Source organism: Cetorhinus maximus, chromosome 26 (assembly GCF_964194155.1).
Source record: "Cetorhinus maximus chromosome 26, sCetMax3.hap1.1, whole genome shotgun sequence".
NCBI lineage: Eukaryota > Metazoa > Chordata > Chondrichthyes > Lamniformes > Cetorhinidae > Cetorhinus > Cetorhinus maximus.
This window is the reverse complement of record NC_135904.1, coordinates 26,868,384-26,883,235: the sequence shown is the minus strand read 5'-3', so window position 1 is coordinate 26,883,235 and position 14,852 is coordinate 26,868,384. Positions and strand designations below refer to the sequence as shown.

General features: G+C 38.2%; 1 long non-coding RNA gene across 1 annotated transcript; it reads left to right on the top strand.

The window, feature by feature from the left end:
• Positions 1-4,883: 4,883 nt before the first annotated feature.
• LOC144668188 (uncharacterized) lies at positions 4,884-13,775 on the top strand. Its single transcript, XR_013573449.1, has 2 exons — positions 4,884-5,031; positions 13,682-13,775. It is a non-coding gene; the product is annotated as an uncharacterized LOC144668188 (long non-coding RNA).
• The last annotated feature ends 1,077 nt before the right edge of the window (positions 13,776-14,852 follow it).

Sequence of the window (14,852 nt, the reverse complement as noted above, 5' to 3'; positions counted from 1 at the left end):
TCATTTTATTCAAATATTCAGTGAGAAATAACAAATGTGAAAATCTGCAAAAATATCTGTATAGGAAACTATGAATTATCATTTATGCAGGCTGAATATCAGTAGCGTTAGCCATCATACATTGAAAGTAAGATATTTTAATAGTTTTGCCACATTTGCTCTGACAATATTACAGAATGCAGTGCTGGGCAACCATTAATATGAAATTTCTAAAAAGTACATTCTGTCTGTAATCTCTTACTCTTGAAATATTGGTTTACATCATTTCTGTAGGAACAACTTATTTATGGATAAGCTTTATTTCTTCGTATTTTAGGTCATTCTTAAATAAAAATTTCAGGTACATTAATTTCATTGTAAAGCAGAACTGTCATAAGAACATTGAATAGTAACCATTTTTATATTTATCATACTTCTTAAAGCACAATTTGACAGTATTATATGATGAAAGCTGTTATCATGGGTGTCAATAATGATTCCATGCATCAATCACAGAGTGAATACTCATTTATGTAATATGTCATTACAAAATACCTAGTGAATCTGTTGCTCCTATATTAATTATACGTCCATCACATGTTCATATCAGCATCAGAAATAAACTGAAGCAGCAAGGAATGAAAAGATGCATCTGTTTCTATGAATTTCCTCTTGTTTTGTGTAAAATCCAGTTAAATATAATGAGGAATGAAATCAGGAATGATGCTTTGCAGAATAGGTGTACAGCAGAAGGCATTAGTTATTCCAGTTCTGCCAGAAAACTTTTGAAATGTTGACATTGTGTGATAGCTGCAGTGCCACCCGTTTTGTCTTGTGTCTAGCTGAGGTTCTTTTGGGGCTTGTTTATTCTCCCAAAGTAAGCTGTTCGAAACCATAGTTTGTTAAAATCATTACTGTTTACTCCCAGCTATTATATACATATTGGGGTCTCTGCAGGAGGTTAGAACTTCTTCTCCCTCCAGATCTCTGTTACTCAATCACGTGATGTTACATCATCATTACAACAGCATCATGTGCTCCTGATGTTAACCTTTTACTCTATACCACCCAGGTAGTCAGATGATCAGCTCTGGCTGAATTTGGGACTAAGAAAATACCATATCTCATTGGTGGCATTGGACCAATGCACTACTTACAAATTCCACAGCACATGATGAGGTAAAACATGCACTTTGGTTAACAACCAAGCCCCTCATATCTAAAACGCCCTCCTTCCCCGCCTACACTGAAAGGTGCCCCAGTTCAAGAATGCAAACCGCAACCCCCCCTCCATCCCATTAGCAGTGATGCTCAGAGCTCTACTTTGGATTTGTATCTCACTCTCAGCGGTAGCAGGAAAAAATATTATTTTGCTGAAAATGTGTTTACAGGCACAGGGGCAGATGTTCCTCTTTAGCACATAAAGGAAAATCGGGTGGGTGGTGATCGCAATCCAATAACTGCAGGGCCTAATTTTCTGCTCATTTAAATGAATGAACAAGAAAAAAAACCAGGCAGGCTTCGTTCTGGGCAGCCCGGCTCCTTTGAATTTGCCTATGAGTTCCTCCCATAAAACACTTCCTGTAAAAGTGCTAAAGAGGAAATCTCCCCCGCAAATATCCAGTAGGGAAAAAAAAAATCATTCAGTCATGTCAATGTATACATCACTCCCCTGAATAATGAACCATATGTCACAGTGTGACTTTTGCAGCAGATTTTACAGTTCAGGACCTAACACCCATGGTGCAAAAGTTTGCAGTAAAATTTGGTGCTGTTAATGGAATAAATAGAAAATGCTAACTAGTGACAGAATACGGAACTGTCGGGGATAACATTGTTGTTATAATAGTTACAAATCAAAATGAAAAAAATGTCCAAAAAGGTTGTTTTAATTTCGTAGCTTTTCTTTTCAATACACCTTCCTGGATATTTCTAAGTGGAAGGTAGGACAATGGTCTGTTTATTAAGATTAAAATTTACTCTAATGCAGAATGCAATTAAACTGTAAACTGCTTGATGAAGCTGATAGCTTAATATTTGTATTATTTTTTTCACAATCAGCCCTGCGATAAAGAGTGAACATTATATTTTAACCATGTTTCTTTCACCGAATATCTAGGGATTCATCAGCGGTACAACACCATTACAGTAAAAGTTGACAATCGTAAGAGGAGAAGGGAGATGAAACAGATCTCCCAATAACCTTTTTTTTTGTCCAATTCATTAATGGAAAAATTATCAATTCTGTCTTATGGGATAACAGAGATATGGATACCTAAATCAATACAGAATTGATTTTCACAGGCAACCCACTTCAACATAAGCTGACGACTTTATATTAGGTGACTGTAACTCGCTGATCCTCAAATCTCCTTTGATGCGGTAGATAGCAGCGTGAACCAGGCAGGAGGGATCAGAAGGAAGGGTGAAGCGCTCAGGCACAGGCACCACCGCCCCCCCCAACCGCCCTCCCCTCCCCCGCCATCTCCTGATGAAGGTGTCATGTGACAAAAGTCCATGTATTATTCTACCAAAGAAGAAAGAAGGGCCACTATGGTGGCGCAGGCTGATAGAGATGTCAGAGCCGCTTGAGTAATCTCATGACGCCTTGGCCCAGTGAGGGGGCAGAGTGGGATTGCAGTTGGCGTGGTGTGACAGGCAAGACCACCCCGATCAAACCTGCGAGGGGCAGCCATTTGGACAAATCAAAGCAGAAGAAAGTAATTTTCAATAAATTAAAGAAATCTCCATGGAAATTAGCATGAAACACTTTATAATCTTCAGCTTTTCATTGCCGATAAGGGTCACTGGTTTAAGTTCTTTTTTTTTTCCCCCCTTCTTCTTAATTATTCCCTGGCAGTGTGCAGGCGTTCTTTCTCTCCTGCATTGCCTTCTATCTCATGTACCTTCTCACATTTTACTCTATGTTGAATGTCAGCAGTATTAAAAAAAATCCACAGCCTTCTGTTTAACAAGCTGCTACTAGTAAGCACAGCATCTGCAGCAATAAGCAAGTTAGAGTGAAAGGGACATGATTTTTGTGTTCAAAGTTCTTCCAAACTGCTAACTCTTTTTTTTTTTCAAAAATTAGGCCAATTGAATTTCTGTAAAGGCTGACAATATTGTCCAGATGTACATATTTTGAATAGAAAAACAATTACAAACCTCTCAGGCTGTGCGGCCACTTTAACATTCAAACTCAAAGCTCTTTCTTTTACGGACTGGACTCCCAGTGGAACGTTTTCACAGGAGGGTTGGTTTGACAGCCCTGCCTCCCTTCTACAATGAAGGGATCTAAAGCACTCACTCTTCTGCAGTGTGATCGCACACAGTAGGCCCACTGGTGCCACATTCGTAATGATACGAAATTACTTCTTAGCAATCCTTCCCTTGTGGGCGGACTTTATTTTGTAGAGGCCAAGGAGGGACAGGAGCAAGAAGGTGATTTGAACTCTTTGTTAAATGAACCACTTGGCAGTTCAGAACACATCAGATTTCTCCAGGAAATTTGGGAAAAGGGAATTTTTAATTGTGGTCTTTAAATTCAATTGTTTAAACGAACATCAAGCAATTTAATCCTTACTGCCTGCATAAATTCAGAGTATGACTCAAATTCTACACTAAGCAAGAGAGGGCAATCTTAAGGAAACTGTACAGGAAAGGTCTGTGCCTTCTCACAACTGGAGATGAGCATTCAATCATTTACAAAAGGTTAAGTACAGCAAATAAGTAGTTATATTTAAACTAATATTGTCTAACAAGCAAGAGGTAAAAGAAAGCAATAGTTATTAAAAATAAGATTTGACTGAAAATCTTATGGAAAATAGGGAGCGGTGTAGAATGTGTATGAGTCATCCTCAATCCCAGGAACTGCCTAAGAAGACATATAGTAGTTCTACATTTGAATTTCACACAAACGCAAACAATCTTTTAAAAAATCTTTTGTATTGAATCCTATTGACATTCTCACATTCTTACTCATGTAGCCTGAAGCTACGATTGTGTGCACTTTTAGGTCTCCATTATACATCAGGTGCTGGTTATCAAATTAGCCTGCTAAAATGAAGCTGGCAGTTGGAAACACTGTAGTAAGTCACAGGTAAGTGTTACCTAGTTAAACCTAACGAAATATCACAAGTACTTATGCTTAATCATGTATGAGTGTACATTCCTGAAAAGTTTTGTTAAATGTTACTGTGAATAGGTTATGCATTAGCACTAATTAAGTCTGCTACAGACCCTCAGGTGTTTAATAAACTTGTTCAGTTAGACTAACTTTATTTGAATATCCTTCTGCTCTCACTTTACGCTTTAGTGCCTTTAAGTACATCTGTAGAGCTGTTACAGAATAAAAGGAATTACAGTATTTAGAATTGGATGGTAGCAGAATAATAGCAATCAAGTTCCTCAAGTAATTTCCACAGATATCATCAAACTAGGGCTGTGGTTATGACGCTAAACAATATGCAAGGTGTAGATTTTTAAATAGAGTGTCTCTATATTTACAATTTCAGTCAGGTAGGAATGGTATTAGTTAAGCAATCTGATTTTTAAAAAGTAATCTGAATACGAATCACAAATATTTCAAAAATTCACTCACAAAATATATGTGTTAATCAGGTAAAGTTAATTGGGATTGCTGTGTACAGAAAATACTTGTTCAGATATTAATTCATACTTCTGACATTTTAGAACGAGTAAATATATTCCTCAGTACGAAACTGTTCCTCTCAGAAGGCTTTACTGCATATTGGAAAACTCTGAAAGCTACTGTTAAAATGTGCTATAATGTATTGAAGGACAACATAATAAACATGAGAAATATATTTGCTTCACTCTGTTGGAAAAGAGAAAATTTAGAAATGTCACGTAAGCCTTTCTTTTCTTATTCCCCATCCAGCAACACCTACTATTCTGAGACTGGGTGAACCTAAATATATGAGAAAATGCTTTGACCTCCAGCCAACATCCATCTGTTTTATAGCCTTCAGCAGAGTTGAACGATAGATACTTAATTCTATTGAAAACCTAGGATTTCTGAAGCCCGAAGAGGTAAAATTGATTTTGTTTTATTTACCTTATAGGTAGGAATGTCTAACAGGAACTCCTTGAAGCTATTTCTCCTTTCTTTCAATTAAAGCTCACTTACCTTCAGCAATGAACTGGATCTAGACCACACACTTGATACAGCTTTAATATAATTTTAATAATCCTACAGAATTAGGTTAATTGTTAACAACGACATAAACATGTCAAAACTCGTCAGAATTACAAAAAAGAAAATGTCTTGTTAAAAATTGCAGATTTTAGTAAAACTCAAGTTATTCTTAAATTTCTATTTAGAGCATGACAATAATATTTAATAATAACGGACACACAAAAAATTATCTTTGTTTTTACAACAATCGTTGGTGGTTTACTATATTCACACAAAAAAACATGTTTTAACAATAACCTATTGTATCTGTTATACGGGGTCTCTGAAGAAAATATTCTAAACGTAGTCCACTATATTTAAAATATGCTTAGACTAATCCTTTGACGATCATGTCAACAGGAAGAGTAGAATTTTAACATTACTGTGTATATGTGCACACAAATGAGTCCTTTAAATATGTTTCAGCTGTTGAACATATATACTATGTCAAAAATACTGTCGTTTGAAACATGTCCGTGCTGTACAATTTCAGCACAAAATCCTTTCCTAAAGTTTCTGGAGATTACATAAAATCAGAGATCAATAAAATTACGCATTTAAGCAATAATGCGCTCATAATGAATTCATAGACTGCAATCACTTTAAAATTTTTACTCTATCATCCTTTGCAAAAACGAGTTGTGAAAATAAGGCCAGCAGAAACCTTTTTATTTTGTGTATAGCTTCCGTTAAGTTTACTTAGCAGTAATCCATAAAAATACTGCAATGCCTGCCGAATAGCAGTCAGTTCCTTCAGGCCCTATATCACTGATGGCTTCATTACCCTTTCACCTATTTCACACCATTTCTTATCATGCAATCATGTTCGGCAAAAGCAAAGTAGATTTTTTAAAAAAACAATTCAATGGGCAGTCAGTTCAAAGGCTATAATTCAAAGTGAAGTGCTGCGACTGTCCAGAAACAGAGAACTTTCACTCTTATGGTTTATGATGTCACAGCTGCTGGATTGAATTACAACCTTGTTAGTCACTGCCAGTTATCTATTATCCCATAAGTAATACACTGAACTGATTGTTATGCAATGTTAAACTTTGCTTCAATTCTCATTGAAATATGTGGTGAAAATGAGATAATGTCAGTTGCCAGTATTGCATTAAAGTGACTTAAATTGGTAACCTACCACACACTTTTTTTTTAACTTTTTTCAAATGTATAAGCTTCATATTTAGTCGCACAAAGCCAACGCCTGCAGTTTCCTGGGTGCTGGGTAGATGGCACTGCAGCCATAGTGGAGACTAGGCTGTCATCCCTCTGGGTCTTATTCCCATTATATGCTTGTAAATTAACCTGTCAATTTATCAATCAACACCATCTTGATTTTTTTCATCCACGGTAGCAGTCGAAGTGAATTTGCCTCGTAAATAACTGGGAGCCTGTGTTTGTTAGTATTGTGAATGAGTTTATTATCACTTTGATGACTGCTATGAATCACAAATGCTGCCGGGAGGCTGATAAGGAAGCATGAGTTAACAGGGTTTAAGCCATTTTAGATGAAGGGGATAACCATGCATGCAAATAACATAAATTAAAAAAGGGCATGCATGTCCCTCTGTTAGGGAACATTTTCCAGAGCTAAACAGAAGTGGTGAAATGAATGTAGTTAAGAAAGACCAGCTCCATATTAAATACACATGTGATTTTTATTTGATGATTTTAGCATAACATTGTTTAGAAAGATCTTAAGAACGTAGTGGCTCTATAAAGTGAAGAAGCTGCATTACACTGCCCGTTTCACAGAGTATTTAGAACTTTACGAAAATCATACACCCGGACTCAATGGGCTGCGGCCGCAACATTAAAGGCTAAAGGAGTTATTCATTATTTCATCTTAAACCGACTACTCAGTGATAATCTGGAACCCCCCACCCCCCACCCCCCCCACCCCCCCCCATGGCAAAATGAGAAGGAGGAGACCTCAATTGCCCTGATTCATTCTGCCTTTCATTTTTAAGTCTGTTCATTTTCTCCCAGTTCACATTATTAGCCTACACATGAGTGCATAATAAAAAAAGTGGTGCGAGATAGGCTTCCCTCAATAGCTGAAAAGCATTTCATTCCACTTGTTGTTATTTGCAAATGGTGTATTGTGAGAACAGTCGGCCCTTTGCAGTGAGCTTGGCGGTTGGTCTTTTACGTGAAGGGACAACAGCTGGTAATTAGTGTCAGCAAGCTTAGCCTTGCCTAACTATGTAAGCAGATTATTTCTAACTGGAAAAAAATACTACAGCTGAGCTACTCAATGGACTATTTATGGTTATTAGTCTTGTTTTTAGCGCTGGAACATAATTAACTGATTCATTTTCTTTCAGGGGTTTCTTAGGATTTTTTTTCCCCGAGATGAGAAACGTGGGAGTTCTCACTCTTGTCGACTTTTGGTGGTCTATAGTTGGGCACTGCACATGCTGGGCCCCATATTTTCATCTGTGCAAGGATGATTACCTTTTCTGATTAGATTTTTTTTTCCCCTAGGAACATCTGGGGAGCCCCAGTGCTTCCAGTGGGTCAGGATTCTCAGTATATTGGCTTGCAGCAGCTGACTGAAGATAAAAAAAAAACATTGAAGGGTAGTGGCAGTTAAAGATAATTTATGATTAACCTGTCAAGGAATTCAGAGCTTTGCTTTTTGCCTCGGGAAAATAAACTAATGAGCAGAGGAGATATTTAAGATGTAATTAACAGCTGAAACTCCTGTTTCTCTGTATACTTACTTAAACAAAACTGAATTGAAAAGAGGCTTCAGGTATAAATTAGACACTTAAAACATTGCAAATGTCAATACTTTCTTGATATAAATACATACAATGTGAGCAAAACAAAGAAATTATTTATAAAATAAATAAGTGCTCATCCTGCCTGATGATTATTTGTTCCCTTTCTGAGTATTAGGCCCATAATTTGGCATAGTGCGTAGCTTGTAAAATGTAAAACCTACAATAACCAAAATCAAAATTGACTTGTTCTATCCTGTTTTAATTAAGTGCCTACTGTTTTCACTTAAGCGACCCTATCTGTGCAGTAGTTGTGACGTGGACCAGATAAACCTGCAAAATAACATGTTACACAATATGATAACTGTATTTGACTCATAACAGCCTTAATGTGCATTTTAAAATAATTTTACAAACAGGCAGTCTAAAGGAACTCAAAAGAACGCAAATGGGATGAAATTGTGATTTTCCATGTCAGTAAATAAATGCTTTAAACTATCTGTATGAATGTCCTTTTTGCCACAACTTTAACGGACAAAGAAATTTCAAACACACATGTACACTATATTAACAAGTTCTTGGTTAGTAATTTAGTTAAAATTGTGGCCAAGGGGGATGATTTATGTATATGGTAACATCCTCAAATACCAACAGTGCAAAGCACAATTTCTCCTCAAAGTAATCGTCTTAAGACCACAGAAAAGTTAATACTGCATGTGAATTGACTTCACAATAGCTCATAAATGTGGTTTACGATTAAATTACACATTCTTAAGCTATGATATATATTTTTTTCAGTTTGCTTTAAAGTTTCACATTGATTGTAAAATAAAAAAAATCATGTTCCAGTTGCTGGATGTTCATGGTTGACTTTTCCCACTAAAGAGGGCACATTTTACTTCACTTGCAAAGTCTGAAAACTTGAAGGACCTGCACAAAACTGCTAAAGATTATATTGGAGAAAAGGTAACAAAGAGAGCACAACTTGCACATCACATAAAATGCTTTCTAAGTACTCCCTGTTCATATAGTTATGCACGACAAGAATACCAACAGGGGTCAAAGGGGATAAATGTATAGATGTGATTTTTGATAGTTTTGATTCCAGCTTCTGTATGCCAACAAAAAGTGATACTGCAGTCTTAATACTATACACACCATTGGGAGAAACCATTTCATTTCATGCATTTAGGCATTTGTCTTGGAGTCGGCCATATAATACACTTGTTCAACGTGCTTGGAAGCAATAGGCAATTAAGGGGTTTGAAGGGGTGCTTTTCTGGCTGTGTGAAAGGTTTCAGGTGTGAAGGGCTTATTTTCAAGAGCACTGCAAATTTATAAAGCTTTCAGGGCCCCTTGTTAAAGGGGGAGGGGGAGGTAAGGGCGCTCAAGTGCAATTTTCTATTCAGCGTCTGAACACTATGCACTGTTTCGTGTGTGGCTGGTAACAAGGGCTACGGCAATGGTACAGACAGCATCCTTTGGCACAAAGCCTGAGAGGAGAAAGAGATTACTTAAAAAAAAAAGTATAGGCAAATCTGAAGTAAGCATGACAAGTTGAAGAACTACTCAACAATGACAACAGCCAGCCCCCTGGACTGTGCACACAGATACTTACTCAGTCTGAACACAAACTTTGCTGCAGGATGGTTCAGAATGTATCAAATCATCAATACTTTAGCTGTTTCCTTTTGAGAGAGGCTGTATATAATCACTCATTATAAACTATTCATTGCAACTTCTCCCTTTAAAAGCCAACGAAACACTCAATTTCATTCCGTGTAGGAAGTTAACTAAATCAGGTGTAGTTAAACAATCCAAAATAGCTTAAGCACATGCATCACATAGTATCTTATCTGCACCATGGTATGTGTCTGTACTTTGTAATGTTACATTGATATGCACAACTAAACCATTTTCAGGGCTATATTTTCCCGATATGTTAATCGGATGAACTGAGTTCTCCCACAAACGCACTCCAAATGGACTGCTCAGCATCCCGTGTAATCCTCCTTATTTTCCAAGCAAGTTATCCTCTATATTTTAATTGGAATCCAATTGGAAATCACAAGAATGCTTCACCTGGTAATTTCCTTTTCTCGCGTCCAGTGTCTAACATTTGCTTCAGTTCTTTTCGACCAATAAGGTAATGTATGATAGTTACATGGAATTACATGAGGTATATGGCACAGAAACAGGCCATTCTGCCCAACAGGTCTCTGCCAGTGCTTATGCTCCAAGCTTAAAGAGCCAAAGAAAGATTGGTGAAAATCAATCGTTAGGTTTTTTTTCATTAAAAATAGATCAACAAGTTTTAGATAAATAATATGACCATAAAAAAGTGATTGATCTCCCATAGTGATAGACGGCAACTAGGGATGGGCAATAAATGCTGGCCCAGCCAGCAAAGCCCACATCCCGTGTATGAATAAAAAAATATTGTTTTATAATAGGGATGTTTTCAACAATGTACAATGAAAAAGGTGTTTCAGGAAGTAGGTGTGAAATGTGCAAAACATCTTTGAAGAATTGTAAACCGTGCAATTCTTGGCCATCACACTTTGATATTTGAAAATTTTGCATCACACTTGTATAGGCACGAGTGACTTAAAGTCATAGAGTCATAGAGGTCTACAACTCAGGAAAAGGCCCTTCGGCCCATTGAGTCTGCACTGATCAAACAGGTACCTAACTATTCTAATCCCATTTTCCAGCACTAGGCCCATAGCCTTGTATGCCATGGCATTGCAGGTGCACATCCAAATACTTCTTAAATGTTATGAGGGCTTCTGCCTCTACCACCCTTTCAGGCAGTGAGTTCCAGATTCCCACCACCCTCTGAGTGAAAAAATTCTTCCTCACATCCCCTCTAAACCTCCTTCCCCTTACCTTAAATCTATGCCCCCTGGTTATTGATCCCTCCACCAAGGAGAAAAGTTCCTTCCTGTCTACCCTATCTATGCCCCTCATCATTTTATACACCTCAATCATGTCCCCCCTCAATCTCCTCTGCTCCAGGGAAAATAACCCCAGTCTGTCCAATCTCTCCTCATAACTAAAACTCTCCAGTCCAGGCAACATCCTGGTAAATCTCCTCTGCACTCTCTCTAGTGCAATCACATCCTTCCTATAATGTGGATTCCAGAACTGCAAGCAATACTTTAGCTGTGGCCTAACCAGCGTTTTGTACAGTTCTAGCGTAACCTCCCTGCTCTTATATTCTATGCTTTGGTTAATAAAGGCAAGTGTCCCATATGCCTTCTTAACCACCTTATCTACCTGTCCTGCTACCTTAAGGGACCGGTGGACATGCACACCAAGGTCCCTCTGATCCTTGGTACTTCCCAGGGTCCTACCATTCATCGTGTATTCTCGTGCCTTGTTTGTCCTGCCCAAGTGCAACATCTCGCACTTATTTGGATGAAATTCCATTTGCCAATGATCAGCCCATCTGACCAGCCCATCTACATCCCCCTGTAATCTAAAGCTATCCTCCTCGCTATTTACCACCCCACCAATCTTCATGTCATCCGCGAACTTACTGATCAACTCTCCTACATTCAAGTCTAAATTGTTTATATATACCATAAACAGCAAGGGACCCAACACTGATCCCTGTAGAACCCTACTGGACACAGGCATCCAGTCACAAAAACACCCCTCGACCATCACCCTCTGCTTCCTGTCACTCAGCCAATTCTGGATCCAATTTGCCAAATTGCCTTGGATCCCATGGGCTCTTACCTTCGTTATCAGTCTCCCATGTGGGACCTTATCAAAAGCCTTGCTGAAGTCCAAGTAGACTTGTACTGGGTATGCATAAAACAGAAGCTATTAACAATTTAACAAGCACAGAACCTTCAAATTAGTAAATACCAACCAAGACTGAAAACTACAAATACAAAAAAAAATACAAGTAATTGTCAATAAAACGCCAATGTAGATAAACCAGTTCAATTCCTCAAAATATTTTCAGAAAAACTTTTGGTTTGCCATGTTGCATTCATTACTAAGCTGAGCACCAACTAATGGAAATAAGTTTTGTCACATAATCAGTAAAAAAAACTTATCAAGAAAATTGTTATATGTGTCTATACAATAGTTTGCAGCCATTACTTTTTAGTAAAAGAGAGTCTGCAAGGTGCCAGACACATTTTCAGGTATGGATTTGTGTTTGCAATCATGCAGAACTTTCTTTTATGATTAACGCAAGACAGCTACTCACAGAGCATGATGGCACTTGCTGTCCTCAAGCCCCATTTCCTTATCAAAAATAGAAAAAACATGATGGAAGTCATCATTACCAGCTGTTAAAGTCATTCAAGTTTGCTTATATTTTTGAATAAAACATCAAAAACAAGATAAAGCACAGACTCTGTTGAGGTAAAATCAAAAGCAAACATATAATAGTATATTATGTGTACTAGTAGACCTCCTGCAATTTTGGTGGGCAAATTGAGTGTGCAAGCTAAGCACAGATACAGTTAAGAATATGGCTGATGAATGATCTATGGTTCTGCTGAGAACAACTTAAAGCGAGTCTTTATGTTCTGTAATATATTTCAAGTAGTTACAGCAGCTGTCTTGTATTTATTGTTATTCTGACAACTCATATCAAGCATAATTTCATATAAGCAAGTGCTAGAAGCATCATTGCTCAAATTTGGAAAAGGATTCTGAACATAACATAACATTTTAATAACAATATGTGCTATTGCAGAGGAATATGGTAAAGTAAGGAAATACCTGTTAGCTTTTATTATTCTTTTCAGTTTTATTATTTTTTGATCAAAAAGAGATATGATAAACAGATGTAAAATAAATGTAAAAACCGCTCCCTCACTTTGGATGAAGAAATGTATTTATGTAGCTATGTATTCATTTACCCATCTACAGTAGATAAGGAAAACATTATTTCTGTTTCAGGGATGAATAAAAAAAAGTCTCTAAAGAAATTTCTTACAACCTTCTTCCAAAATGTCTTTGAGTGGTATTGAACATCTCTTCCCATGCAACATGAACTGTGACTCACAGTGAGCAATGGTTTGAGAGATCTGGGCAGTGTACTATAGTATTTTAAGCTTGTTCCAATGCTAGGAACTGCCCTCTGAGTCACAAAGTCATTGGTTCAAACCCCACTCCAGGGACTTGTGTGTTTAATCTAATGGAATGCAAAGGGAGTGCTGCAAGGGAGGTATCATATTTCCGATGACACATTAAACTATCTGCCTAGTCAGATGGATGAAATGGCACAATTTGAAATGTGGTTTCATAGTATTAGCATTGGCTCAGTGCCACAGGATCTTTTACATCCACCTGAGAGGACAGATGGGTCCTCAGTTTAACATATCATCCAAAAGGCATCACCCTTACAGTACTGCCTGGGATGTCAGCATCGCTTATACTTTCATGGCTCTGGAATGGGGTTTAAGCCAATGACCTTATGACTCAAAGGCAAGAGTTTTACAACTGGGCCAATGCCATGAAGCTACATTTTTCTACAAACCAACAGTCTCTGCATTTTCAGAAAGTAATTCATTGGCCATGGAGCACTCTGGATGGTTCTGAGGAAATGAAATGTATGTTCCTTTTCTTTATAATTATATATTTATTTTACCATGCAATCAGCGTCATGCAGGTAACCAATTTTCTTTAATCAATGCATTGGAGAGGACGAATTGAAATGGGGTAATGTGGAAGATAACGCCAGCACTGAAGAACATTGCTGTTAACCTTGGACTGACCTAATTTCATTTTGTTCTATATTTTGTCATAGGGCTGAATTTTCAGGACACCCCTGAAGGTGCATATGGAGGCAGTGGACCCTAAAAATATCGGCACTGGGTGGTGTTTCAATTTCAATGTGTTGATCCTGGTGCCAGCAATAATCATCAGGGTGGGGGAAGGCTGGACAGGAATCCCGCCTCCTCCCTATTGAAGCCAAATAACATTGTTCAGAATTTCAGTTAGAGTTTGTTGAGTTTGGAGGGTGGGATAGTTAAAGGAATGAGCAGTTTTAGAAGCTATCGGTCTCGGAGGGGAGACAGTTATACAGGTGGAAGCCAGTCAGTACCCTGGCCCCATGAGCGGGTCAGTGGGACAAAGGGGGATCGGGCATTTGGTAAGTGGGTGCTGTTCAGGTTGCAGGGCGAATGGGCACACAATGCCTGGTCTTTGAACAGGCTTGGTACCCACCTGGCATTACAGGGCCAGAAGAGCAGGGGGCAAGCCTGCCAAGGACAACTGGCTGCCATCTGTCCAGAATGAAGGTTCCAGCTGGCAATGGGAATAGGACATTCAGCTTTTGGACCCAGTGTCTTTGCATGAAGGGTAGAACCCTGGGCATCAGGAGGGCAGAGGAGATGAAAGAAGGACAGGAATGCAATAGAGGCCCAACCCTCAACACAGGATTGACTGCTGAAGGCAAAGCTATCTGGTGATGACCAAGACCCACTGCTGCAGGAGACAGCGATGCTCTGGGCAGATGGCCACAGATAGTTGTGCCTTCATTGCCATGTCATGAAGAGATATTAATGTATATTATGTGATTGGAATTTTTTTTAAATAGAGGTTTAGTCTGTGTCTGTGTGTGTGTGTTAATTGGATTAAAGCCAGCTAGTCTGGATGCTTTGATGTATAGTAGTTTTGGGATGTAAGCAGTAAGGTAAAGGGTGCATTTGCATTTTGTTGAATAACCATTCAAAGACTGGGGGTGAAATCTTGCACCTAGCTAGGAGACACTAAGCAATGTTTATATTACTAATAAAATTGGCACTAAGAAAGGGGCTCAAAGGGCCTGGTGATACAATGAAAATTTACATACAAAGGGGAAGGCTGGGTATAACAGAAAGGAGTTTTGTGTGTGCAGGTCAGAGACATGTAAGGTCTAAGCCTGTAAGCCACCACTGTGTCTGCAAAGGAACAAATTGAAAGGAACCTAATTTTTA